Source organism: Octopus sinensis, linkage group LG12 (assembly GCF_006345805.1).
Source record: "Octopus sinensis linkage group LG12, ASM634580v1, whole genome shotgun sequence".
Classification (NCBI taxonomy): domain Eukaryota; kingdom Metazoa; phylum Mollusca; class Cephalopoda; order Octopoda; family Octopodidae; genus Octopus; species Octopus sinensis.
This window is the reverse complement of record NC_043008.1, coordinates 25,633,842-25,661,835: the sequence shown is the minus strand read 5'-3', so window position 1 is coordinate 25,661,835 and position 27,994 is coordinate 25,633,842.

The window sequence follows — 27,994 nt, the reverse complement described above, 5'->3', positions numbered from 1 at the left end:
CGATCGGATGGTGTTTGTTACGTCCCCAAAGCACGGAGGCCAGTCTATGCGGTACTGGCTACGGCCACGTTCGGATGATCTTCTTGTGTGCCACCGGCACTGGTACCACAAAGATACAAATTCCATTGATGTTCATCTATTTTGATTTGTTTTGATTTGATTTTCACTTGCCTCAACAGGTCTTCACAAGTGTCACAAGAAGGAAGGTATGCACAGGTGGACTGACTACGTCCCAGGTAGGGGCCACGGGTTATGGCCTGACTAGTCTTGCCGGGTCTTCAGATGGTGTTTTTATGTGCCACCGACACAGGTGCCAGATGAGGCTGGCGAACGGCCACGATCGGATGGTGTTTGTTACGTGCCCACAGCACGGAGGCCAGTCGATGCGGTACTGGCTACGGCCACGTTCGGATGGTTTTCTTGTGTGCCACCGGCACTGGTACCACAAAGATACAAATTCCATTGATGTTCATCTATTTTGATTTGATTTGATTTGATTTTCACTTGCCTCAACAGGTCTTCACAGGTCTTCACAAGTGTCACAGGAAGGAAGGAAGGTATGCACAGGGGACTGACTACGTCCCAAGTAGGGCCACGGTTTATGGCCTGACTAGTCTTGCCGGTCTTCGGTTGGTGTTTTTATGTGCCACCGACACAGGTGCCAGATGAGGCTGGCGAACGGCCACGATCGGATGGTGTTTGTTATGTGCCCTCGTCACAGAGGCCAGTCGATGCGGTACTGGCTACGGCCACGTTCGGATGGTTTTCTTGTGTGCCACCGGCACTGGTACCACAAAGATACAAATTCCATTGATGTTCATCTATTTTGATTTGATTTGATTTGATTTTCACTTGCCTCAACAGGTCTTCACAGGTCTTCACAAGTGTCACAGGAAGGAAGGAAGGTATGCACAGGGGACTGACTACGTCCCAAGTAGGGCCACGGTTTATGGCCTGACTAGTCTTGCCGGGTCTTCGGTTGGTGTTTTTATGTGTCACCGACACAGGTGCCAGATGAGGCTGGCGAACGGCCACGATCGGATGGTGTTTGTTATGTGCCCACATCACAGAGGCCAGTCGATGCGGTACTGGCTACGGCCACGTTCGGATGGTTTTCTTGTGTGCCAACGGTACTGGTACCACAAAGATACAAATTCCATTGATGTTCATCTATTTTGATTTGGTTTGATTTGATTTGATTTGATTTGATTTTCACTTGCCTCAACAGGTCTACACAAGTGTCACTCACTTGCCTCAACAGGTCTTCACAAGTGTCATAAGTAGGTGTCACACACTTGCCTCAACAGGTCTTCACAAGTGTCATGCACAGGTGGACTGACTACGTCGCCGGGTCTTCGGATGGTGTTTTTATGTGCCACCGACACAGGTGCCAGATGAGGCTGGCGAACGGCCACAATCAGATGGTGTTTGTTGTGCCCACAGCACGGAGGCCAGTCGATGCGGTACTGGCTACGGCCACGTTCGGATGGTTTTCTTGTGTGCCACCGGTACTGGAACCACAAAGATACAAATTCCATTGATGTTCATCTATTTTGATTTGGTTTGATTTGATTTTCACTTGCCTCAACAGGTCTTCACAAGTGTCACACACTTGCCTCAACAGGTCTCCACAGGTGTCACACACTTGCCTCTGCCTCAACAGGTCTTCACAAGTGTCACACCGCATCGACTGGCCTCCGTGCTGTGGGCACAACAAACACCATCCGATCGTGGCATATGTGCATATGTGTGTGTGTGTGTGTGTGTGTCTTTGTGTTGGTGTGTCTACATTCTATAACTTAATGGTTCAGCAAAAGTACTGGGGTCAATTAATGTGACTAAAATTTCTTCTAGGGAGTACCCCCCCCCCCAGTATGGCCACAATCTATAACTGAAACAAATAAAAAATAATTAGGTTGTTATGAAACTGTATTATTTAATGATTCAATCCGGCCTATAAAATTAGATTGTCAGTCCAGACCAAGAACACTGTGCATGTATGTAGTCGCAGTTGAAACCCAGATAAACAAGTAGTCATCTATTGTAGGTCACTTGAGATTTCTAAAGAAAAGTTTAGCATATGACTACTGTTAAACTATTTATTAGCTCTAAAAAAGAAGCCACAGTTGTTGGATGCAGTTTTGATAACATTTAATATGTTTCAAATGAGTGGTCATTGGAGATAATGAAATTTAGCATTTGAGTGTATTTTAGATTTTAATCTAAATCTTAAGTTTATCCAAAGCTGATGCAATATGGGCAGGGAGGTTGTGTGTGTATACAAAAGACTGAAAAGCATTGACATAGTATATCTGATACAAAAAATATGATATAGATGCAATTAGTTAAGAAATTTCCACATATGACCTAATAAAATGTTTTGCTATCTTTAAGGGTAACAGCATTGATTTTTACCAAAATTCTAAGGGCAAAAGATACAATGTTAATGAACAAACTTCAAGTAGATCTAACTCTTCAAAAACTCTAATGGTTGTAATTAAGAAAATAAAGCAGATTAGTATAAATGATGTTTCTATCATCTTTGAGATGTAGGATGTAATTGGAAGTAATGTAAGTTTCAGTTCTTAGCATTAAATGACAAAGTGGTGTGTTTCCATAGATTGGGATTGACCCCTGTAGAAAGAGAAATATTAAAGGGTTCAGTGAAGATAAGAGTTTGTTTTGGAGTGTACTTAATGACAGAACCAGAATAATTGCATTAAAGGTGGGGTGTTAGGATGTAGCAAGAGCCATAAAGGCTAAAGGGAACAGGGCAGAGTTATGTTCCTTCATTCTGTCGTCAGTAGGTGGCACTTCATCAGCACTTCCACTAAGAAGGTATAAAATCCTGAGTCCTCCTCTTTTTCTGTTCCCCTTTCTGTAGAGGTAACTTATCAACTGCCACACACAGCTAGGATGGCTAACTCTCATTTACTCCTGGCCATGACACCTACCACGCTATGTAACTAGAGCAATACTTGCTCTCTATTCTTTCGGCATGAACCTTTAACCCTCAACAACTACTGGCTTAACTACTAGCCACACCAACTGACTAAATTCAGTAACGAGAGAACAAACAGTTTGTACACCTTTTATATTATTTTGCATGCACCTTTATAAAACATAATGATATAAAACTTGTTACACGGCCTTGTCTGAACATTGTCACATATCCATGCATGCAGTACAACACTAAACAAATGAACCAGACTAATGCTTGACTCCATCCTAAAAGGTAATATGTTTACACTTGGTTAGTGTTTGTATGGCAAGATAGATTCAGTGAAGTAGGAAAGTTTAGTCGTTTTGTTGTCTGTCATAATGTGAAGTTAGAAATGTCATAACTTTATTTTTGGTTGAAGGTTGGGAAAAAATTTGGCAGTTAATAAACCAGAGAGTACAGCTGAAATTTGATTGGTGAGAAAGATCGCATTATGCCCAATGCACAAAATAATTCTAAATTATTATATTCTTTAAGATTTCTTAAGTTGCTTTACATATCCATGAGATGTTTACAGAATCTGATTCAGTTTCATTTTATTAATTCAGTTTCATTTCATATGTTTATCATATTTGATAAAGTTTGCTGTTTCTGGAAAATGTATTATAGTTGCTGGTCTCAATGTGGAATCTAAAATCACACCTGATTAACACAAAACTGGATATATGTAATTCTTTTTCTGCTACAATAGGAAACTGTCAGTTTATTTCATTGTACTTTTCACACGTTCTTTGCTTGAGTTAGTTGCTTACATTGGTATTAGCCTACATATTTCCAACAGTGAAGTATTTTGGATGAAACGATGTCTAGCACATTAGTACTTAGTTTTTTTAGGGAAGAATGAAAAATAAATTTAAATCATAAAGCATTTGAAGGCAGAATATAGAAAAGTGTAAACAAGTACCAAAAAAATGGATTTAGTCTGACTCTACCATTTCTAACAACTTATGAACCTTTAGTATTTTATTACTGATATACACAAACATTAAGTTTCTTTTTCAGCTTCATTTAGTATTCTTAATGTAATTTTACAATGACATATTTTGAATTTTATTTTTATTTGGAAGTCATCCGTTCTTACTCTGACATTAACTTCAATTTCATTTTCCTTCTGTATTCCAAGATATTTTAATATCCCTTTTCTCTTTGATCGTTAGTTTTCTAACTTGCTTGATGTATTCAAATGTCATGCAAAGCAACAGTTATTTCGTAATTGAAAGTTAATTGTCTCAGCCAACATTCTTTAATATATATTGATATCTATCCAATCTAGCATATATTTTACAGCTTGCTTGCACAGCATTCTCAACATTAAGCTGTTATAGTTCTCTATAAATATTACTGTTAATTCATAACTATCTAAAACAAACAGAATTAAAATGAATAAAATAATAAATGCTATTATACATTGATGCACACATAGAAATATAATGATTAAGTAGAATGGAAGATAAATGGTGTGTGACCGAGGAGAAAAATCCAGCCTATTTATCATATTCTGAGTATTACAAGAAATGTATTAAAATTCCATAAAAGTATAACATTTTATTCTTTTATTTTTTGGAAGAGTTTAGAAAATTGCTTAAGGATATATAACAAGGATAGTTTATTCCTCTAAAATATTAAAAAAATATTTGTATTGTCAATATTCATTGGACTAATCAATCAAATTACTATTAAATTGAAGAAAATTGTGGGATTTTTTTCAGGCTAAAATTAATATTGCAATTACAGGAACTTGAAGTTTCCATTTATTGGAAAGTTGCACTAGTCATTTCTAGCAGAAAACATTTTCTTTAACACTTTTATTTCTAAATATATCAAACACGGATGCCAAGCTAGAGGATAAAATTAATTAATAAAAATATTTATATAAATTAATTATTAAAACAACAAGTTTATTTCATCATTTACTCCCATTAATCTCCAAGGTTGTTCTTTTCATTGCAGGAATTGTTTTTCATATTTCACTTTTGCAGCATTAATTTTGGCATTTATTAGATTCAACTGAATAATTGTACAAGTGTATTAATTGGTTTGAAAAGCTGAGGTTCAACTAAAGTATGAGCTGAGGAGGCAGACCGCATATGGTCAGTTGAACTATTCAAAACAGTAACCAAATCAACCACAGGTTATAGCCTGCCATTTAAAATATGAGGACACAGATAAAATAGATATTTTTTCTGTTTTTTTCCTTTCTTCCTTCCTTCTTCCCTTTCCTTCTTTCGCTCCTTGTTTGTTTCTCTTTAGTATATAGCAATCCTTCTGTAAGCCTCTTCACCTCTTCCTATCCATTGCCATTTTGGTTCAAACCAGTTATGTATCTTCCTTTATTCTTCAATGTCATCCTTCCATCCTTTCTATATTTTTTGCAGAAATTTTTTGTGGTGCTTTCAATCCTCTATTCTGGCTAAATAATCTTCCCACTTTAGTTTTACTATTTCTTGAAGTATGTTTCAAATTATCTTCTTTCTTCTTACCTTTACACATCTAATTCCACTTTTAACTTAATCTGTATTATTCTTTGCATCAAACAAAAAAGACCAAGAATATAACCAATTACAACACATATGAAGAGACAAGGATAGAAAATAGGACAATAGAAAAAGTAGATGATTAGATAATTGATATGCTAGACACAGAAGTAGAGTGAAGAGTTGAGAACAAGAACAATGGTATGATGAATTGCTTCAGCAGGTCCAGTAATTAACATACACTTATAGAGTTCTAAACAGATGGGATGGTCATGGATTGAAAGCTTTTGGTTATAAGGACTGCTCAATCAAAGTTAACCTGGTTTTAAGCAGTAATACTCAACCTTAAAATATTGATTTCTTACATAAAGATAAAGCTTGAAATTTTTATAGGACAGAAAAAATGAGTCATTATATCATGAATTTTGGCATGACATTAACTGTTTGAGTGAAATGTAATATAATTGCTCTAACTGAAAATTGAAATAAAATAGTGGGTTCATTTGGCCAATAATTTACTCACTAAGCCCTAACAAAGCTAACAATAACCAGAGTATTATGAAAAAAAAAAAAACTGCTGCCAGTATTTTAACTTCATAAGTCTATCATTGGGATTATAAAAGAATGAAGGCAATTTTATATATCTTTGTTGATTATCATATGAAAAATCACCAAGTCAATATGTATTAGATTCAGAGCCCCTTTTATCAGTAAAGGAAGTAATCAGCAATCTTCATAGTTACACATCATATATACCCAGCAGCATTTAAACTACAAGCACTACTACACACTCATAACACAATACATCCTGATAGTCTCAAACATGAAAAAATCATAAAATTATAACCATCACCCACAACAGTACAACCGCACAATTAAAGAACCACCACACACACACATCATAGCCAGCATCATCACAACAGTGGTGTTAACCACTTCCACTGTCACCATCACTCCTCCATCAACCATCTCCATCATCTCATCATACACTACAAATGTAGTACACTGAAGTACTACCACTACCATCATTGTAGTTGCCAACATATCCACCCATCCGCCACCCCCTACTCTCAAATATAAAAACATCACAAAATCAGCACCATTGTATACACACAGTAACACAGTATCACCATATTCACCCTCACCTCTATACACTTACTTAATTGCACCACTAGACACGCCATCACATACACTCTCCAACACCATTATATATGCTTGTGTCACCATATCCACGTCAAGCAACACAGATAAACACATCATTGAAAAATCACTTGGAGAAATGCCACACTCAGGAGTTTACAGTTTCCATCAAAGCAACAGAATGTAACATTGGCACATGTCACAATCTCCTCTCCCTTCCATTCCTTTCTCATACATCTGCATGAGTAAAAGACAGTAGCTCAGCACCATCCTCTGTTTTCCCCTGATAAAACCCTGGAATATAAAAATATAAGTGAAAACTGTTGTTCTGTCTTCCTTAGTTCCATTTTCACTTCTTTATTTCAATTTGCATTGTATTAGCCATCCATCCATCCATTCATCTACCACATACTATATACCATATGCAAAATATTAATATATATTTATAGAATTACATCTAGTTATAACCATTCAATTCATGGTAAAATGGAAAAATAAATGTTAACAGAAAACATGCTACTTTTATCACATCTGCTTTATTGTTTTATTTTAATTTTTCTGAATTCTTTTATCACCAATCTTACACAAAAAGAAGTGATGAAAAAAAATTCCCCATCATTTTAAAATTAAAAGTAGAACCTGTATGTATGAGCCAAATATTCTACACTTGAAGGAGAATTTCAAATTAAATAAGTGAAAAAGATGATACTTGAATGATTAGCAATGAGAAGTCATAAAATGGATGTTGCCTACTAAAACTAACATGTTAAGCATGATATATTTCTTCTTTACTGTAATGTTTCTAGAAATTCTCTTCCATATGCTATACAGTGGGGTTGGGGTCTAGAATAGTTATTAGTGCTTTAAGGAAAATATCAAGTAAAATGTTAGAGATAGATCTAAGAAAAAAAATATATTTACATATTTTATGCTGACATTCAGTTGGATATAAAGCTGATTCTAAGAGATTGAGAAGGAAATTAAAATCTACCTATGGATAAGTGAATGTCTTAAATTTATTTGATGTATCTTTGTTTTGTTTTGTTTTTTTGTTTTCAAGTTGTAAAGAGTATGACAAGTCAGCAATTCAAACATTACCTCAACACATTCAAATAGGTGTAAGAATTTTTTAGATTTCCTGATGCTATGAGGAGAATTGTATACTGACAGAAGAACTGACAAATGTAAGAACATATCTAGTTTGAAGATCCTGATTACATAATAGAAAGATTCTGGTCAGAAAAGTAAAAAATGATGTACAATGTTTATGTGATTTTTCACTTTGTAGACAGCTGAAATTATAAACAAAGAGAAATATTCTGTTAACTACTGCTGTTATGTTGGTGGTGATAAAACTGCAGTTTATAACGTCTGAAAATTCTTTATTTCATTTCCTTCTTTTTTTTATTTTAAGTTTTTGCATATTTGTACACTTTTTTTTTGAAGAAAGGAAATTTTTCTGTTTGTCATGATTATTATAATCAGAGATAAGCTCATGTCTAAAAATTATATATATATATATATATATATATATATATATATATATATATATTGGTAGTCATGGTGGTGGAAGGAAAAAGACAATAGCCTTTGAAACACGTGTGCTTGTGATATGGAAAGATTTAGTGCAGTGAAGTGAAATGCAGCAAATATAGAATAAATAATGGAATAAGGAAATATAATCTTGACCAAGCTCACTGACCTGCATGATTCAACTTTCCTTCTTTTGTATGAAGTTGATCATCTTGTCAAATCAATTAATACTAACTAGCATTCAGCACCTTAAAATTGAGCTTTCAAGGACAAATTAATGCTTGGCTGGCATTACAAACAACAAAAGGTTCTTAAGATCATTTGGCAGTTCAATAGAAATCTTTCAAACTACACAAGTGATGCCAAATAATCAACTAAACGAGATTATCTCAGAGAAAATTCACCATCTCATACCAGATTAACAAAATTCTTTCATTTTCTTAGTCTTTAGTTTCTTATAAATACTCAGCTTTGCTAATTAGGTCTTTCTGGTCATGCATGTCTCATGCTGAATATACCAGATTCAGGAACATCGGAAATCAAGCATGGCATGTATGATTTACTAAAAAGCTTTGGAAACGATTTCAACAGTTTCTTTTATATTTTGCAAAACTTCTTTTGTGTGAGTGTGTGTGTGTGTGCACGTGCATGTGCATGTGTGTAATTTCTTTTACTTGTTTCAGTCATTATACTGTGGCCATGCTGAGACACCACCTTAAAGAATTTTTAGTCAAACGAATCAACCCCTGTACCCACTTTTAAGCCTGGTACTGATTCTATCGATTTAACATTATAAATAAAGACTTTGATACGAATAGCAGGTATTCGAAAACTAGACACTTTCTATTTAAATAGAAGCAACACCAGCAATAGTAAAAATAAAAACAATAAACATCATAACCACCCTAATTTTATTAAAGGGAACACCTGGAACCATAATAACCCTATTAACCCATCAGAAAGTAATCCCCCCACCCAGCAAATCTATGTGACTGTAGGTATAAGGATAATTGTGCCCTTGAAAATACCTTTAAAAGTAAAAATGTAATTTACCAGTGCAAAGTCACAACACAGTTTTTAGTAAAAGGATAGACATAGGAGCTTCCCAAAATTAACTGAAACATAGACTAGCCACACACCAACTCTCTTTCAGAAATAGAAATCAGATTAACTCAACCAGATTAAGTAAATATATTTGGGTACTCAAAGATAAAGATACTACATTCACATTAGAATGGAAAATCAAGACATGCCATCTTTGCATCAATGAAATATTTTTCATACTAACAGCACAACACCCATTGCTGAACTTGAGGAAAAAGAGAAACATATCCTGCCTGCTCAAGGGAAGGATTACCTTCATTAAATATAAGTAACATTAGAGGCCCTTGCATCATTCCTAAAAATAGCACCAAGAGCCCTTCACCACAGAAATAGTAGCCCTCAATATTAAATGAAGATATATATAACTCCTAGATTAAAGGTAGTTTAATAGTATTACATATCTGGGACCCTTATAGGTGTTCCAACAGTAATACCCTTATCCCTTCACCAACATATCAGAGTTTAAATCCCACCCTCCACCCATAACTAACTACATAATATATTTATTAAGTCATATCTCCTTAATATTACCTACTTGCTCCATTTATCAAATGTCAGCTCTTTTAATCATGAACCAAATTCGGAATACAGAAGGCATTGGTACTTAACCCCAATGTTTTAACCCATTGGTAACTAATTTTACTTTTCTGTACCTTTTATACCAGGGGTGAGCTTGTTTGAATTAGAATGAATCTGGACTTAATTTTTCAGCCAGCATATTGGTCTACCTCCATTTATAGTGGACCCAATTAGTCCTAAATGGGACCCCACCCCCTCGTAGAACATAACATAAATTTAATAACTTATTATTAACTGATTCCCTCTCTATATTGTATAGGTCTGTATTTGAGTACTGCAACAGACTTCCTATGAGCTATTATTAACCTTAGGATTATTGTCAATGAATGGAAATGAAATTTTTGTTGCAGACCCCATATTATCCCATGCTAGGGATAATATAATAAGTTTAGTAATATGAACAATCTAATATTAATCATAATATATATTAAGTAAGATTTAGTTAACTGTGGTAGGACCCTGAGTTTGTAGCCATGTTTGTAATTAGCAAGTAATTTAACTTATAATCATTTAATAATTTTGGAGTTTTGTACTTTTGACCTTTCATATGGCTAACAGGCTGAATGTACTCAGGAACATGTAGACATTTGCTTGTTTGTTTAGTATAACCACCACTTGGAAATATGCTGGCTATTTAAGATGTCATTAGAGGCCCTTGCATCATTCCTAAAAATAGCACCAAGAGCCCTTCACCACAGAAATAGTAGCCCTCAATATTAAATGAAGATATATATAACTCCTAGATTAAAGGTAGTTTAATAGTATTACATATCTGTATTACATTTCGAAGGTAATTCCACTAGTATTCACCTCCCCATCACTAGTCTCACCTTAACTGTAAAAAGTTATTGCTGTATGGTTGGTAGAATTTATCGTATTTAATTTGTTTTATTTTATGTTGAGATGGTGTAGAAGGGCATAAGCAGGCTCATGCCACTTATGACATAGTCTTCTCCCCCACACCTTTTATTTACTGGTTTATTTTCTTCTTCCTTTACATCTACCTCTTTAATGGACTGAGCTTGCTCTGGTTTAAATATATCTGACTAATTGTGGAAATAGCTGGACTTTGGTAAATTCCATTAAGGACAACAGGTGGTTGGTCTCTAGAATATTTCAGTAAGTACACCATTTTAAAAACTTTATGGGTTTGTTTTTAGATAAATATTAATTAGGTCTGTTTACGAAATCATAAGTACTCTCCTTTTTCTAGACATATTAGCGATTCCTGTTTTACTTTAGCACTAGTTTTATTTTACTACTATTTATACACCCTAGTACCCCTATATAAATAGATAACCCACAAATTATTTCTCTAGTTCATTTGCTAGTTCACTTTTCTGCCTATCGACTTTAAGCTTCATACTGCAAAATGGTATGATTTTAATATATTGAGCCTTCTAGCATCACCGCAAGGCCCTGTTCTTTCATCTTACCTTCTTTCATTTTATGCATTTGTATTCACTATGATGAAGCTCCATTTACTAGATCAAATGTGCTATAAAGATGATGAATGCTATTTTTGGAATTTTCTTTGAAAGCACTGACTGACATTGGCAGCCAAAAAGGCCGTAAGAAATGTTATATTATGTTTTATATTAAAAAATAATTCACTGATGTTGGTCAATTTGTTTGTTTGTGGATCAAAAGTTTTCTCCATTTTATGCTTAGTTAAATTTGTTTTTTGAAAAACTTGTTTATTCTGTTAGTACCTGTACCCTATGAGCATATTGTGCTTGCATACCCATGCTCAGGGTTAACATAGGTAAATGATACCGGTAGTAAGAACAGATGTTCTTATTCCTTAAACAGTTATTCCAACCGCTAACTCTGCTAACCATTTATATATGCATGGAATGACCAATTTTAAATACTATTGTTACTTACACACAAGGTACAAGAAACATATATGTATACCATTCTGCTTAGATAATGGAACTGCAGATACAATATCCCTGCATATCTCACGTCTGTTTTCATTCCTCCACTTCACTCTCTATTTCATATCTTCTCTAGAATAACTATTGCTTAACCATTTTCTCACACCATCTCCAATGAAGGGATATATGAAATATCCCCAAAACAGCTGTAAGATCTTCTCTTTATAAATGTTTTAAAATCTTTCACGGTGTTGGATTTTTATCTCATTCTGTTAATTTATATATATATATATATATATATATATATATATATATGTGTGTGTGTGTGTGTGTGTGTATATATATATATATATATATATATATATATATATAGATAGATAGATAGATAGATAGATAAGTGTTTGTCCTCCTCTACTGCTTGACAATCCATGTTGGTGTGTTTACATACCCACAACTTAGCAGTTTGGCAAACAATATTGTTAGAATAAGTACCAAACATTAACAAATTTTTTTAAATGAATACTAGAGTTGATTCATTTAACTGAAAATTCTTCAAGTTTGTGCCCCAGCATGGCCACTGTATAATGACTGAAGCAAATGTAACATAAAAGATATGTGTATATACACATGCATACACAAATCTCAACAGCAGCAGCAGCAATAGTAGTAGTAGTAGTAGTAGTAGTTCACAAAGCATTTGTATTTTACACACATATATAGAGAATGTACATGTGTGAGTGTGCAAACATACATACACACATGAACTTGTGCACAGACGCACACTATATTTGTGTGTGTGAGAGAGAGAAAGAGAGTGAGAGAGATGGATAGAAAGAGTGCATAAGTGTATGTGTACTGTTTGTACACACACACATGCACACGCACAATATTCAGTTGTTTTTGGCAAATAACATGAATTAATGTATACTGAAAGAGTTAGTGCAGTTGCTTTGAAGTTATAGCAATATATGTTGTACTACAAACTTCAGGTGCTCAAAGAATCCAAACCTTGATATAGGTATGAGTCATATTTCACAATGTAAATAAAATCAGTAGATGAATGCAAATCTTAGTCTATCACAGTAAAATTCTCACAAGCTCTGCTACTTATTTTCAATAACTAGAGAGCCTGAAGCACATTTACATGTACAAGGAGACAAAAATACTCCTAAGGTGAGCATGAACACCCTGATCTATGAATTTTGATGTGTAGTCTATCACTTTTACATTCACTGGTTTGCAGGCAAAATGGTAGCACTATCTATTTCTTCACTTTCTTTCAGTTACATAAGAACCAGAGAGAGATCAAAACCATTAGATTCTTCAGTCATTTTGGCAAATGAACTTATCAAAGTTCCCAAGAATTCTCTGATTGTCTAATTATTGTTGTCATTGTAGGCCAGCAATAGTTTCCTTGTTCTCTAGATTTTTAACTTAAACTACATTATCCAATTGCTAATTTGTCTGCTGCTATGCAACATGTTAAGATGTGTATAAAGGAGCTAGTTCAGCGTATTTACACCTCTTTGTCTTCAGCAAGAAATTTTCTCCATCACAAAATGCAATAAATGGTTTTCTTGTAGGTTCGAACGTGCCTCAAGCATATTTGAACTGGTTACAAGTTTGTATTTCTAAACATCACTGCTTATCAGTGTCACACCATAAAGGAGTATATGTATTAACGTGAGGACACAAAATGGTCAAGTTCATGAGGTTCTGGGCTTATTTCTATTGTATAACATCTTGGCAAGCATCATTTACCATAGCCTCTGGTCAGCCTGTGCCCTGTGTGTGAAATTGTATGGATGGAAACAGTGTGGAAACGTGTTGGTGGTTCTTGTTATTCAAAGATCCAGCCTTATCAGAAACAGTATCACTGATTTCTTCTGAAGTTTATTTTATTATTATATGACATGTGCTTGGGAATAGTCAGTCACTTACATGTTAATTCAATGAGCAGATAGTCTAATTGATCATATTTTCATTGTTATAACCATGACAATCCATTTACCTTTTAATTATTTACGATTATTAATCAGAGAAACAGCACAATTTCTGTAGAATTTACTGACCAAAAAGCCATGCGTCAAACCTTCTCATGGTCTGTATGTTTGCTCCTCTTTAAGCAAAACACATAACTGCCTGTTACAGAATATCTGACAAACAAATCAAACTCCAATCACTACTATATTTTCAAACAGTAACTTGTTACTGCTGCTGTTGTTGTTGTTGTTGTTGTTGCTAATATTGGTGCTGTTGCTGCTGCCACAATTGTTGTTGCCTGAATCCATACCCAAGTCAGTTCTGATTAGCAGATTTAAGATCAAAAGTATTCTAACCACAGTAACATGAATCCTTATTTCAATAACATCCTTGTTTCCATCTTCATTATCCAGAATATCTGTCAGTTTTTTTGTTTTTTTTTAAGATGACAAAAAGTGATTTGGGGTAGATTTAGCTGCTATTCCTATTTGGTCTAGTAACTGCAATGTGTCTACATTATTGACTTTGTAAGAGGTTCAATATTAAGAATCTCTTTTGAGTGTAAAATTAATTGCTCCTTAAGAAAGAAATCACACCTGTGTTAGTATGGAAAACTGAATGTGACAGAAATACAAAAAGACAGACAGACAGACACACACACACACATCCAAACTGTGAGGTGAAATGTACTGCAAACTTCTTATCATTTCTCACTGTACTTGAAAGTGGTTTCATACATTCAGCATCTTCTATCAAGGAAGTATATACTCATTCATTCATTTACTATCAAATAATGTGAAAATTATCAATAAAATCTTTACTTCAAAGTACCACTTGTTGAAAAGTTCAAATTTACATTGAAATAGTTTGACATTGTACTGAAGTTCACCTCAGCTGTATAAAGATGGAGTTAAAGACATCACTGTAAATCTGTTTATTTAGACAACTTCTATTTTGTTTTTCACCTTCATGACTTTAGCTAATTACATTTGCTCTTCGTTTTTATTTTTTACTGTAAGATACCATTTCCTGTAGACAAAAATTCACTGGGGTTTTTTAATTTATCAGAAGCATCTTTCTACAATAGTAACTCAATATTCAACAAAATATCTTGTGTAGATACAGGAATCCTCATAATACTAATAATTTTGTGTTGTGACTATGTAGTTCCAAGTTCAGTCCCACTTTGAAACACATTGACTGATATGGCAGACTTGGCTCCAATAGCATGTATTTGAATGGAATTATAGTATATGGAATACAAGCATATACATGCATGCACATGCATACCTTCATACATATAAACATACAAACTAAAAGAGCATCAAAGAGTTAGCTAACTGCATTTATTGTTTAGTTTACACATATTTTGTTAGCCTCAGTAAACCAGTCTTGTCTTATACCATTTCAGCATTAACAACTACTGATCTATCTCTGTGTACTGTGGAGATCTTCCCTAACAGTCCACATCAAAGATAACTTGTCCCAACATTACAACAAGCAATAAGCTAATTGATTTCATCAAAAGTCACATATGCTCCTTTGATGTAATCGTAAAAATGGCAATTACATTTAAGCAGAATACCAGAAGAGATTAAAATAGATGGAAGAGTAAGTAACAGAAGAAATTAATAAAACAAATTATCATGTCTCATATTACACTGGCAGTACAAGGTTAATGAAACATGTAAACTAAGCTAAACATTAAATGCAGTTAACTAACTCTATTCATTGATGTTTTTTTTTTATTATGTATGGTCTACAGATGTTCTTGTGGATTTTTGGATTACTGGTGTGGTGGCATCCTAGTGCATATTCCCACTGTTTAACAGTTAGATAGTCAATATCCAAGCAAGTACATCATAAGGTGCACATCTGCATTACTCATCCTAATTCAACTATATATACACCTATGTATTTATGTGTGCATTCTTGTGTGTATATATATATGTGTATATATATGTATCTACATCTATATATCTATATATATATGGAAAAAAAAGTCAAGATAGAACAGGCTAGAATAATTTTATGAAAAACATTTCAGTACCGGTTTCAGTCATTGAGACTTTTTCAACTGTAAGTATGGAAGACAATTAAAGTTTGGAAAAATTAAAAATAAAGTTTTTTTAAAAGAATATTTGCATAGTGTTCAAATACAAGTGGCATTTTCCTTGTTTCTGCCTGTCTCTGTTTCTCTTGTAGTAAGAAATTCCCCAAAACAGAAGAAGAAGAAGAATTTGGGAGTGCCATGACCCGTTGGGGATGGTAGTAGTGATTTAATTCCTGAAACATCTCTTTTGAATGTTTTGTTTATAAAATTTGCATAGGTGTTATTCTAAACAGCAATAGTGGTAAAGTTTGAAAGGAGGAGGAAGAAGACAAAGAAGAAGAAAGAGAAGGGAGAAGAAGAAGAAATGTAGTAGTAAGAAATTCCCCAAAACAGAAAAATAGCATTCAGCCAACACATATGCATTTGCTCCAATAACAAAAATCGAGGCTTCAGAATTTTTCCACTCAACCAATTCAGGGATCATACAACCTGGAGCTAACAAAAAGTAAAGAGACTCTCTCTATTATAAAATACAGACCTCTTTTGAACATGTCTACAACAAACGACATATCCACCACAGCCTTAGAATAACACAAATACACACACAAATATAAAAAATGATACACTCAAGAGATTCCTAAAAAATTCATTAAAATACAGTCCCAATAACTGCTATAATCCATAGCATGCCAATTTTAAGTCATTTGAACATTTAACACCTTATGATAAAGACTAATTTCGAGTTATCCCTTGACTAGGTTAGCAAAGGAGGGGGCCATTCTCGTACCCATCGCAGTCCCCGATTTTTGTTGGTAGAAGTTGCCTTTGAAAGCAAAGTAGTTCTTTTCCAGGATGAATTTTAGCCCTTCTATCATGAATTCTTCTTTGATGTGATGTGGGAGTTCGTTGGTGTAATTCTCTAGCCAGAATTGAATTGCCTTTATTCCTAGGTTGTGGGGGATATTGGAATAGAGGTTGACTACATCGAAGGATACTATTAGGGAGTTTTTGTTTATTGCTTTAGGAAGGTGATTGAGCATATCCAGGTTCTCCCTTATATAGCTTTTGACATGTTTGAGGAATGGTTTTAAGAGGGTATCTAAAAAGTTACTGACACGGTGGGTTTTGCATGCAGGACCTGTTGTTATAGGTCTCAATTTAAGGTCATTAGGATTAGGGACTTTAATTATTTTGACTTAATTATCTTGCATGTGTTACTTATTTTCTCACTTTAGTGTATCTTGGGAATACCATAGAATTGGCTGGTTTTACTTTCAAAATTGGTCATATAGTTATATTCTTTGTCACTGAGCCCTTCTTTGTATAGGTTTAACATGGATTTTAGGTCACTCATTATTTTCTGCTGACTGTAGTCTTGGGCCTTTTCATAATATGTTGTGTCTTCCAATATGGATACTACTAAAGTTATATAGAATACCATGTCCATTAAGACAACTGCACTCCCTTTATCAGCCTCTTTGATTGTTATTGTTTTGTCATCTTTTAATTTGTTTGGCTCAGCCCATTCTTTTTTGCTGAAGTTTGGTTTGTGTTTTTGTTTGTGCATATGTTGATATGGGTAATTCAAGATGTATTCACAGAAATGATCAAGAGTTTTGTTCTTATCTTTTGAGTGGGTGTAGTTACTTCTATTTCGGACCAACGATTCGTCCTCATATTTGTCGTATAGTTCCTCAGCAAGTCGTAATTTTCTACAGAATTTTGCGATATCTTCTTTCATTTCATTGTAGTTGGAGTGTTGTAGGGTGGGTGTAAACTTGAGTCCTTTGGAGAGTATATTGATTTAGTTTACTGCAAAGCCAAACAGATCTAGAAGCCAAGCCAAACAGATCATGGAATGTGGTGCAGCCCCATGCCTTGCCAGTTCCTATCAAATAATCCAAGCCATGCCAGCATGGAAAACAGCTGTTAAATGATGATGATGACAATGAGGATGAGGAAGAGAATGATGATGATGAAGTTAAATATAAGTGTGTGTGTGTGTGTGCAGAGTAGATAGATCGATGACAGCTAAATACTCAAAGTGGCCCAAGAAAATATGCACATACGAACACATATTCACATACACCTACACACACACGTAAGAGACTGAATCTTGTGTAAGATTTAACAAAGGACGATGAGAAATGCTAATAAGTTATGCTTGAGAAAGACCATCTGACCCATGCAAGCATGCAAAAGTGTATGTAATGATGATATCAATTAAAGGGAATATTTTGATTTTATTTGTTTAGGCATAAAAATATATTTTGCTGAGTTAGATGTTATCAAATAAACTGAGTCAGTATTTTATTGTTAGTTATTTTCTCATTCGCTCAATGACCATTAGCCCAGTTAATTTATCAATTTTGAAAATCGTGTATGTTTAATTTAATATATCTTAAAGCAAAGTCAAATCAGTGTATATTTTATCATTAAAGCATTCATTACATATTTATAGAAAGAAAGAACTAAAATATACTAAATGTTCAGCATAACAGAAAGAAAAAGAAAACTAAAAATTATCTCCACTGTTTTTTGCAAGTTAGGGTATTGATGTGTGAATAATTATTATTGCACAACTAATTCATTGATAAGTATCTGCCATAGGCTTGTTGATATCTTTTCCTTTTCGTGGGACATTTAGTTCATGAAGATAAAAGGAATTCAAAGGAAGCAGAAATGTTACTGCTTGTAATTGATTGGCATGTACCCAAGGAAAACATACATACATATGTACGTACACGCATAAACACACACACACATACACACACAAAATGACACTTCACATATTTAGGAGACTGCTTATCAAAAACAAAAAAAAAATAATACTATCTCCAAATTTGAAGCCACAAATATCAGCCTGGTTAAATTGGTTAATCTTAAGATAAATTAACCGAGTGAGCCTTTCAGTGAAAATTTTGGTGATTTTTTGACTGAAACTTGACATAACCTTGCAGAGTTACTACAAAGAACATGGCCGAACGTAACAATATCAACAACACAACTGAGGAACAGAACGAAAACAACAATACAACAGTTCAACAGGTTCTTTGTAGCTGTAGTTATAGAAGAAACTGTAACTACAAAACACATATTTCTTCACGTTATGAAACAAAACATACAAATCTGCTCATGCACTGACTCCAAATACTGCACATATAAACACATACAAGCAAAAATACCATTGATGTTGTTGAAATTCCAGTGGAATGAGTTTTGGATCCAGGTTAGAAGCCAACTCTTTCTCTATTGGCAAGAAATCTTGAAATAAAATGAAATAATGACATGACATGCATGCATGTCTTGTCATTATTCAGTTTTATTTATGTATGCTTGCATGCATACAGATGTATGTATGTACATACATACATGCATGCATGCATACATGTATACATACATACTTACAAACATACATATATACATACATTAGTATGACACATTGCACAGGTGTTCTCTATCAAAATCTCATGTTTCATAAGTGAAATCTGTTAGATAGGAACTTTGCATGCCTGCCTAGAAGGCCAACATTAAACAATGATGATGATGTCATGTGTACAAATATGTCTATATGTGTGAATAATAATTTCAATTGAGAAAGATATCAGAAAAGAAACAACATCTCTCCATAGAAATGGTCATTAGAGACATTGACTGGACATGTGGCATGAACATCAACAGCAAGCTACTAACATAACCCCAGTTCACAGATGACAAGATCACCATTGTGATAACAGATCAGTTGCAGACAGAGCTGGACAGCTATAACTGAGCAGTAGGCCTTAAAATAAACAGAATGAAAACAAAATTCTTACAATCTGAAAATGTAGCATAAGGCAGAACAGGGGTGGGGAATGATAAACTGAGGAGGTAAAGGAGTATGTCTACACACAGTGAATATGTACTGAGGCATGAATGCTGAAATCTCGAAGGGAATAAGGACAGGATAAAAAGCATTTGCCCCAGTAGAGTTTGTGTTGAAAGCAAACCTACCCAAGACCACATGTACCAGGTTCTTCAATGGCTATATCCTACCTGTGCTCTGATATGCAAATGAGATGTAAGATACTATGAAGAGGAAGAACATTGATTGGCTATAATACAAAATCTCGCAGAAAGAACCATGCACGGAATATTATCATGAAAGCATGTCCAAATGTGATAATTTTAAAATGGAGTGGAGTGAATTGTATGATTACAGAGTATCAAGAGTACAAGTCCCACTGAGCCATATGCAAGTTACAAGTTCACAAAAGAATAGATAGATCAATACAGTTGCAAAGTGGCATCCAAGGAATTGGAAAAACTACTTGGAAGGTCCCCATGATGATGGGAAAACAACTTAATTAAAGGATTTGGGCCAAGATGGAAAAGTATTAGGCAATTAAGAAAGAATTTAAAGCACATTGGATTGATGGATGGATGCACAGATGGATGTGTAAGTGGGGAGGTAGGTAGGCAGATAAGTAGGTAAGGATGTAAGGAGATAGATAAGTAAGTAGTTAGGTTGGTAGGTAGGTGGGTGGGCAGACGGATGCACAGACACACAGACAGACAGACAGATAGATGGATAGATGGATGGATGGATGGATAGATAGATAGATAGATATATAGATAGATAGATAGATAGATAGATAGATATGCAAATGTCATCCTTCCTTCATATTTCTCCAGTCTAATGCAAACATTTCTGTTGCATCGCATATGATACTTCAAATGTCCAATTTTTACTCTCAGTTCATTTTTGTGTTCTGTTATTCATTTACACTAACTTTATACAACTAGCATTATGTTGCCTCATTTCTTTCTAGCCTTCCACATTCAATGGGCATCTTATTCTAGTCTGGCACTTATGCTTTCAGAACATCCCTCTTCCTTTCCACAGCTAGATATACCACCTTCGTAACAGCAGCCATCAGCTACTAGGAAATCTGAATGTTTGAAACAATTGGTGCTCTTACTGCTGACTACTCAAGTACAGTCGTTTTGAGACATTGAGGTGAGGCAGTTATAACTGTTCCACAGTATCATAATTTTTGAATATCATACCAATACTTGTATTAAGTTGACCTACCAATTTTTTTACAATCTAGATTAAAGGAGATGGCTGTAACAGTACTTTGAACACACCCTGCTAAACACTGCTTGTCACAGATGACTAGTTTGCAGAATATAGTTGGGATGTGAGGAAGCTTGCTATTTGTGTTGAACAGGGCAAAGATGCTTCAGGAACATATGAAATACTCCAGACTGCTTTTTGATTAAGTTTGCATCCAGCACAAGAGGATCAAGAATGATAGAGAGGAGGTAGGAATGATGAGCGATATAGGAGGGAGAAGGACAACAAAACATCAGAGCTGGTTGAGAAAATTCACTATTTTCCAGATGAAGACCATAGTGTGTCAATAAAGACAAAAAGCATACAGTCTGGAGTTGGTGTGGCAACTGTACACAGAATTATTCATGAAGATCTAAACATGCACAAAATTTTTGCAAAGTTTGTTCTTAGGGTACTCAGTGATGGACATTTGAAGTTAATAAATCTTTGAAGTCAATACATGTTAACAAATGTTAATAAACTTCTGGGATACACCTTGTCCCCTCTTCTCTAACTTGTTATCCCACTACACCTCTTCTGCATCCATAATGTATACTGGGTATAGAGTTTAAAATCCTACATACTTTTTTCTTTTTGCATGTCATATGGTAGCAGAGTCCTATAATCTTTCCTGCTTACTAAAAGGTTTGTCCTTGCTCATATTACTTCAAGTCTTCTACTTCCTGGGATTTGCTTTCACTTGAATTTCTTCTCTTAATCTTGATCATCAAAATAGAGAAGTTCCCATAGGCAGCCAGTCTTTAAAATCACAGTAATAAAATGTTTGGTCTGACAACTGAGCTTTGTTGGATACCTACATGTATGTTAAATTTCTTAGCAAATTTGTGCTAAACATTCAGATTACAGACAGCATTTTTGTATATTACTAGTATAGCTGTCTCTAGCAAATTATTTACACCCACATTTCATTGAGACCACCAGATTGCATATCATGATAATCTGTTCTTGAGTAGCATTCTTTAACTTCTCCAAATCAAGAAATTCTAGTCCAAGTGATTTTTCTTTTTTTTCAGAACTTCTGTTGAGGCTTCACTAGGGAGAGATCATCAGTGGATCTTGTTTAAACATAAACAGGAACAACATAATTACATATACAATGATGGGTTGTACCTAATTTTGGTGCCTTCTTACAGCAAAGTAGAGGAACCCTTTGGCTGGTATTCAATTCATGAAAAGATTCAGTGAATTGTTTCCATTAAGAAATTATTGCCAGAATCATTTCTTTTTGGCAGTAAAAAATATATAAAACTTAGCGATTTAATTTTTTTCCCCCCTTTTTTAAATTGAATAGTCTGATCTTGAAAAAAAACAGAGACCTCTAAAATAAATAATAAAAGAGAAATTATTAAAAAAATCTGCAATTCAACTTAGTAAAAAAGAACAATAAATGAATTTTGTTTCTAGAATATTTTCTTTTTGTTTCTAATTTAGAACATAATCAGAGCTGAAGATCTGCCAAAACTTTTTCCTTTTTCAAATCATCAATTACTGAGTTATGATCAGACTTGTGTCAGTTATGATGTATTGCATATAACTTATTTTAAATAAATAAATATAGAAATGAATACATTATTAATTGGTGCATACTGTTTTAGTTTGCAACTTTCAAACTGAATTTGAATCAAGTGAAGCAATTTCAGTTTCTTGAAAGAGTTAAACAAGTTCAGAAATCTGCTACATAAATGAGAGTGTATGTAAGTGTGTATATCATCAAAAGGATCTGAAATGGTGCATCATCAAGAAAAATGGATTTGATTTTCAAAATTTGCATCCCAAGAAGATTTAGACCTACCAACACTATACAACCTCATTCAATTGGTTGTGAAAAATATGATTCAAACTACCAAACAACCCTTACAACAGGATGTGATAAAGAAGAGGATTCCCAAAATTCCTCTTATGATGTGGAATTTCAGTTCCAAAGACTTCAACTTTCAGTGAGTCTTAAAGGGCGAACATTTTCAGTTGCCAGTTTACACCTTGAAGTGTCCTACTTTGCATATGGTCAGCTTTATGTTGGATGTTCAAGGGTAGGAAGTAAGAAAATATGTTAGAATTGAAAAAATATTAAACCAACAGATTCAGACATGGCTGTGTGATTAAGAAATTCATTGCATAATCAAGTAGTTTGTGTTCAATACCACTGTTTGTTACCTTAGTCCTCTTCAGCAGCCTTTGGTTGACCTATGCTTTGTGAAAGGAATTTTGGAAACAAACTTTGCAGAAGCTTTTTTTTGCCAAAAGCAAAAACAAAAAAACCTTGTTTATCAAGTCATTATAAATTGCACCCCAAAATGTAGAAATCCATTCTGATCAAGAGGCCTATCCATTGAGAAAGACATGGTCTGACATAGAATGCAAAAAGACTGAAATAAAAGCATTCTATTATGAAAATTGCTTGGCAATGACAGCTGTATATTCTAAAGTACACTTATTCTTTGAACAGGAATATATTGGTGAGTGAGATATTTAAGTGATAGGAGATAGGACAACAGGCTGAAAAATTGGTAGAAACTATCCTGTCATCAGTACTTCATTGAGTATTGTGTCTATGTCTAAAAACTATCTCAAAAATGTATTTTGGTTGTATAAAGCACATTACTGAGTTAAGATTATCTCAGATGAAAATTTTTCTTTAGGTGTCCAATCAATATTTCCTCTAAAGAAATATTTTAACTGCGCATTTGTTTATTACTTAACACTACAGAATAATAACAGAATAGCAGTTCTCTGGCAATTAACATAGAATTAACTGGCATAGCTGGTGAGGCTAAGATCCACTCTAAACCATATTTGAGGTTGTTCAAGAAGCTGAAAGTTCAATGAGGTGTTTCATGAAAATTAAAAGGGCAGAATAAGTCTTAAGATTTAAAGGATTAACGTTCAATTAATCTAATCAACAATCTTTAGTTGGTAATGCTTCTCTGAAAATGACTTAGAGGGGCTTTGTCAGACTAATTTGTCCAACATGATTTGTCCAACATGTGCAGGAAAGCTGTGTCAGTGAGTGCTTCTATCATTTCTATGAGATTTGTACACAAAATTTGACATGATAATGTGAAGCTCGTTGGTCATTTCATCTTATCTGCTGGTAATGAAATGTTTATACACAACTATAATACAATGTCATTATAGAGCAAGTAATATTCCTCACTTACTGGCTATTTATTCTAATAGCCTTATCACTCAAAGAGCATTTATTGTAACTCTTCAATTACATTATTTCATTCCTTTGTTCTTTTGCTGGCCTCAGTTATAGGATTATAACTACACTACAGCTCTATTTGAAAATAGTTCCGATCATTTGGACCCTAGTACTACTTTATTAGGTAGTTGTTTTAATGAGTTCTCTTTAACAAATTTACCATTTTGTATCATATGCTATCTTATACCATTATACACACACATATATATACATATGTGAAAAAAGCTTCTGCAAAGTTTATTTCCCGAATTCCATTCACAAAGCATAGGTCAACCAAAGGCTGCTGTAGGGGACTAAGGTAACAAACAGTGTTATTGAACACAAACTACTTGATTATGCAATGAATTTCTTAATCACAGAGCCATGTCTGAATCTGTTGATTTTATATTTTTTCAGTTTTAACATATTCTTTGCCAGTCATGCAATATATTGCAGTGTGTCTATGCTCAGATAATACTTGTGTTACTAATCCTTAGAGAATTAGGAAATTTGGTTTATTTTTACAATTTACTTGACAACTTTGGAATTTGTAAGCCAAATATCAGTTTTAGAAGATTTAAATATGAGGTATTAAACTCTATAAAGTGTTACATCAAACATCTTTCATAACAATGGTATTTATATATGAAAGGGCAGAAATATGAAAATCTAAGCTAAAATCAAAAACTAACATCTTATACATTGGTGTTTTATGAAACGAAGTAGAAATTATAAGCTTTGGTGCATATCTACTTCATTGAGAGGCTGCACTCAGTGCTTCAACATATGAACACTTCTATGTAGTTAGTCATTCTGCTAGAAATGAATAACCAAATCTCCCAAAATACACACTATGCTATCTTACAAAAAGGACAGGTAGTTGGGTTATTGACGTAAAAAGATATCCTACTACATATACTGAGTTCCTCCAGGCATGTTATACTCACTTGTAGTATGTGGGTACACTCACTACAAGTAAGTACAAAATACTAAAGGGAACTCAGTATATGTAGCACTATATCTTTTTACACCAAGCACCTGAGGTGACACAGACTGCACTGATTGATGCAACATATCTAGATGCACAATATCTACTCATAAGGGACAGCTGCAGCATGGGTCGAAACAATCATGGTGATGAATAAAGATACATACAAAATCCATTTTCTGTTTCCCTCATCAGTTATAAACTAAATGATCACTGCAGAATTCTTGATGTAGATCTAGTGAAAATTATACTGTAACTGTGGATGACATCAGGTAGTCCAAATGGGGAATTTGTTTTAATTGGCATACTAATAAACATATATCCAAAGTCTAAATAATTACTTGTGTATGTGTGTGTGTGTGTGTGTCTATATGTCTTTATGACTGTGTTTGTTACCCATCACTGCTTGACAACTGATGGTGGTGTTTATGTCCCTGTAACTTAATAGTACAGCAAAAAAGACCGATAGAATAAGTACCAGGCTTAACAAAAAAATAAATAGTGGGGTCAATTCATTTGACTAAAAAAATTGTTCGAGGCAGTGTCTCATCATGACCACAGTCTAATGACTGAAACAAGTAAAAATTAGAAGATAAAAGATAGATATTCTAACTCATTTGAGTAATTTTTCTTTTTTAGACAATTTAAAAATCACATGCATATGCATATTTGAATATACACATAAATGTTTGTAGACATGCACAAACACACATATACACATGCACCCTCTTACTTATTTAACTCATGCAAAAATCCATAAGTCTGCTGAAATTATGTTTTATATCACTCTATAGCTGATAAAAGCAATATTTGTAATATACTGAGATTAATTCAAATGATAAACTTACCGTTTATTAAGATATGATTTCTAATCAATTAAAATAAATTGATATATAAGAAAAGAAACAACACTTATAGACACTATTTTATTATCGTTGTTATTTTAGCCTTAAGCCTAAAACCAGTGTAGGCTTTAAGGATAAGCTACTTGATATTTGACCACATTGTCATAAGCTGTCTTGATGATGAATCTTTTACTCAGCTCACAATTAACTCAATTAATAACTGATTCCATTGCTACTTCTTAGCTAATATTTGAAAAGTTATCCAGTTCTAAAAAGAATTACATATTTATGAAGACCTAAATGTAAATTTACAAAGACATAACAAAACAAAGGAAAATATAGATGTTAAAAAATATATATAAATAATTTAATATCAAGCACATGAAACAATGTACAATCTTGTAGTAAAATGATATTTAAAAAAAACAAACTGATTTTTCTAAAATATTTACATATCTACATGTAGAGTGTATTTTTTATGTCAAAAATGGAGTTTTGATAATTCAAGATTCCCCTTAGTTTAGATTTTATTGAAATATGCATGATACTGTAAATCTTTGGCAATCAATATGAAACTTGTCAAAAATAATGTTTCTTTATGTGGATTGTCATATGAATTTTTTTAAGTATTATACATGAGGAACCCAGTTACTATTATTACAACATCACACAAAAGTGTTACAATATCATAACTTGCATGCAGAACCAAATAGAAACTAAATTTCTACTCACCAACAAGAGACTACGTGGAAGATACCTAAATAGGTTAGAATACTTGTTTATATTTATAATCCATTTGTGTGATTTTTCTTTTTATGATACTTAATTTGAAAAACACATGTGTATGCATACATACACATAAATGTTTGTATATATGCACAAACACACATATACAGATGCACACTCTCACATATTTAACTCTTGCAAAAATCCAGAAGTCTGCTGAAATTATGTTTTATATCACTCTATAGCAGAGACCTCTTCCCAACAGGAAACTGCAGGTTATGAAACTGGTGCATCAGATAGTACATGGAGGAAACCAAGGGTTCTGTGGTTTGCTGATAATGAGTCAAGAAAATATAAAGAGTTTGAAAACAATGTATGCTGAGCTCTTTATAAAATGACAGGATCTACAGTAAAGAAACTGGGAAAGTTAACAAGCTCAATATATAATACTGGCAAGGAATTATTTGGAGTGAAAGATAGTATTCGATTAGCAAAAGGAAAATGTGGACCAAGCAGGAAGATCAGGAAAATGAAACAGTTGAGAAAGGAAAAGACCTGCCTCTAAATAGCAATGGAAATGTGCTGCGGAAGATAAAAAACCTGGCCTTGTGCTACTGTATGATGATTTAAAAAGGAAATGCCATTATGTGCAATGACATACCTGCTGACATGAAGGACGAAAGGAAAGTAAAAGGACTCGTGGACAATTTCTGAAGGATCTGTATGGAGTTACTAAGAAGCTGTTCACTGAACTGAAGAGTGGCATTTTATTGTGCACAAAAGAAGAAATGGATGCTCATATCAAAGAAACCTACAGCAATCCACACCATAACTAGCCACTGCCACCTCTAAATTGGCTAAAGCATCTCTTAGAACCTGATATCAAATTCCAAACTGGGGACATAAGGGAGAAAAAGGTAAATAATTTCATGAGAAAAGCTAGAGCAAAGAGTTCCCCAGGAGGTGATGGTGTCTCATATAAATTTTACAATTATTACAATCGTCTGTGAAAGAAGCTCTTTGTCCTACTCCAACAGCTGTGGTATGAAGAAATTCTAGTAGAGGATTGGTGTAAGGTAGAAGGCATACACCTGCCAAAGGAGGCCAACATAGAGACTATAAAACAGTTTAGGCTGATATCGTTATTGAATGTGGAAGGCAAGATCCTTATGGGAATTATCTCAAGAAGAACAGTGACATATTTATAGAGTAATGAATACGTTGATGAATCTGTTCAAAAGGCTGGAATCCCTGGGATCCCTGAATGCATTGAACACTTTTGATTTGGAAAGTGACCCAGGATGCTAAACAGAACAAGACGAGTCTGAACATGGTATGGCTCAGTGCCACACAAATTACTTATGAGACCCATGGACCACTTTCAC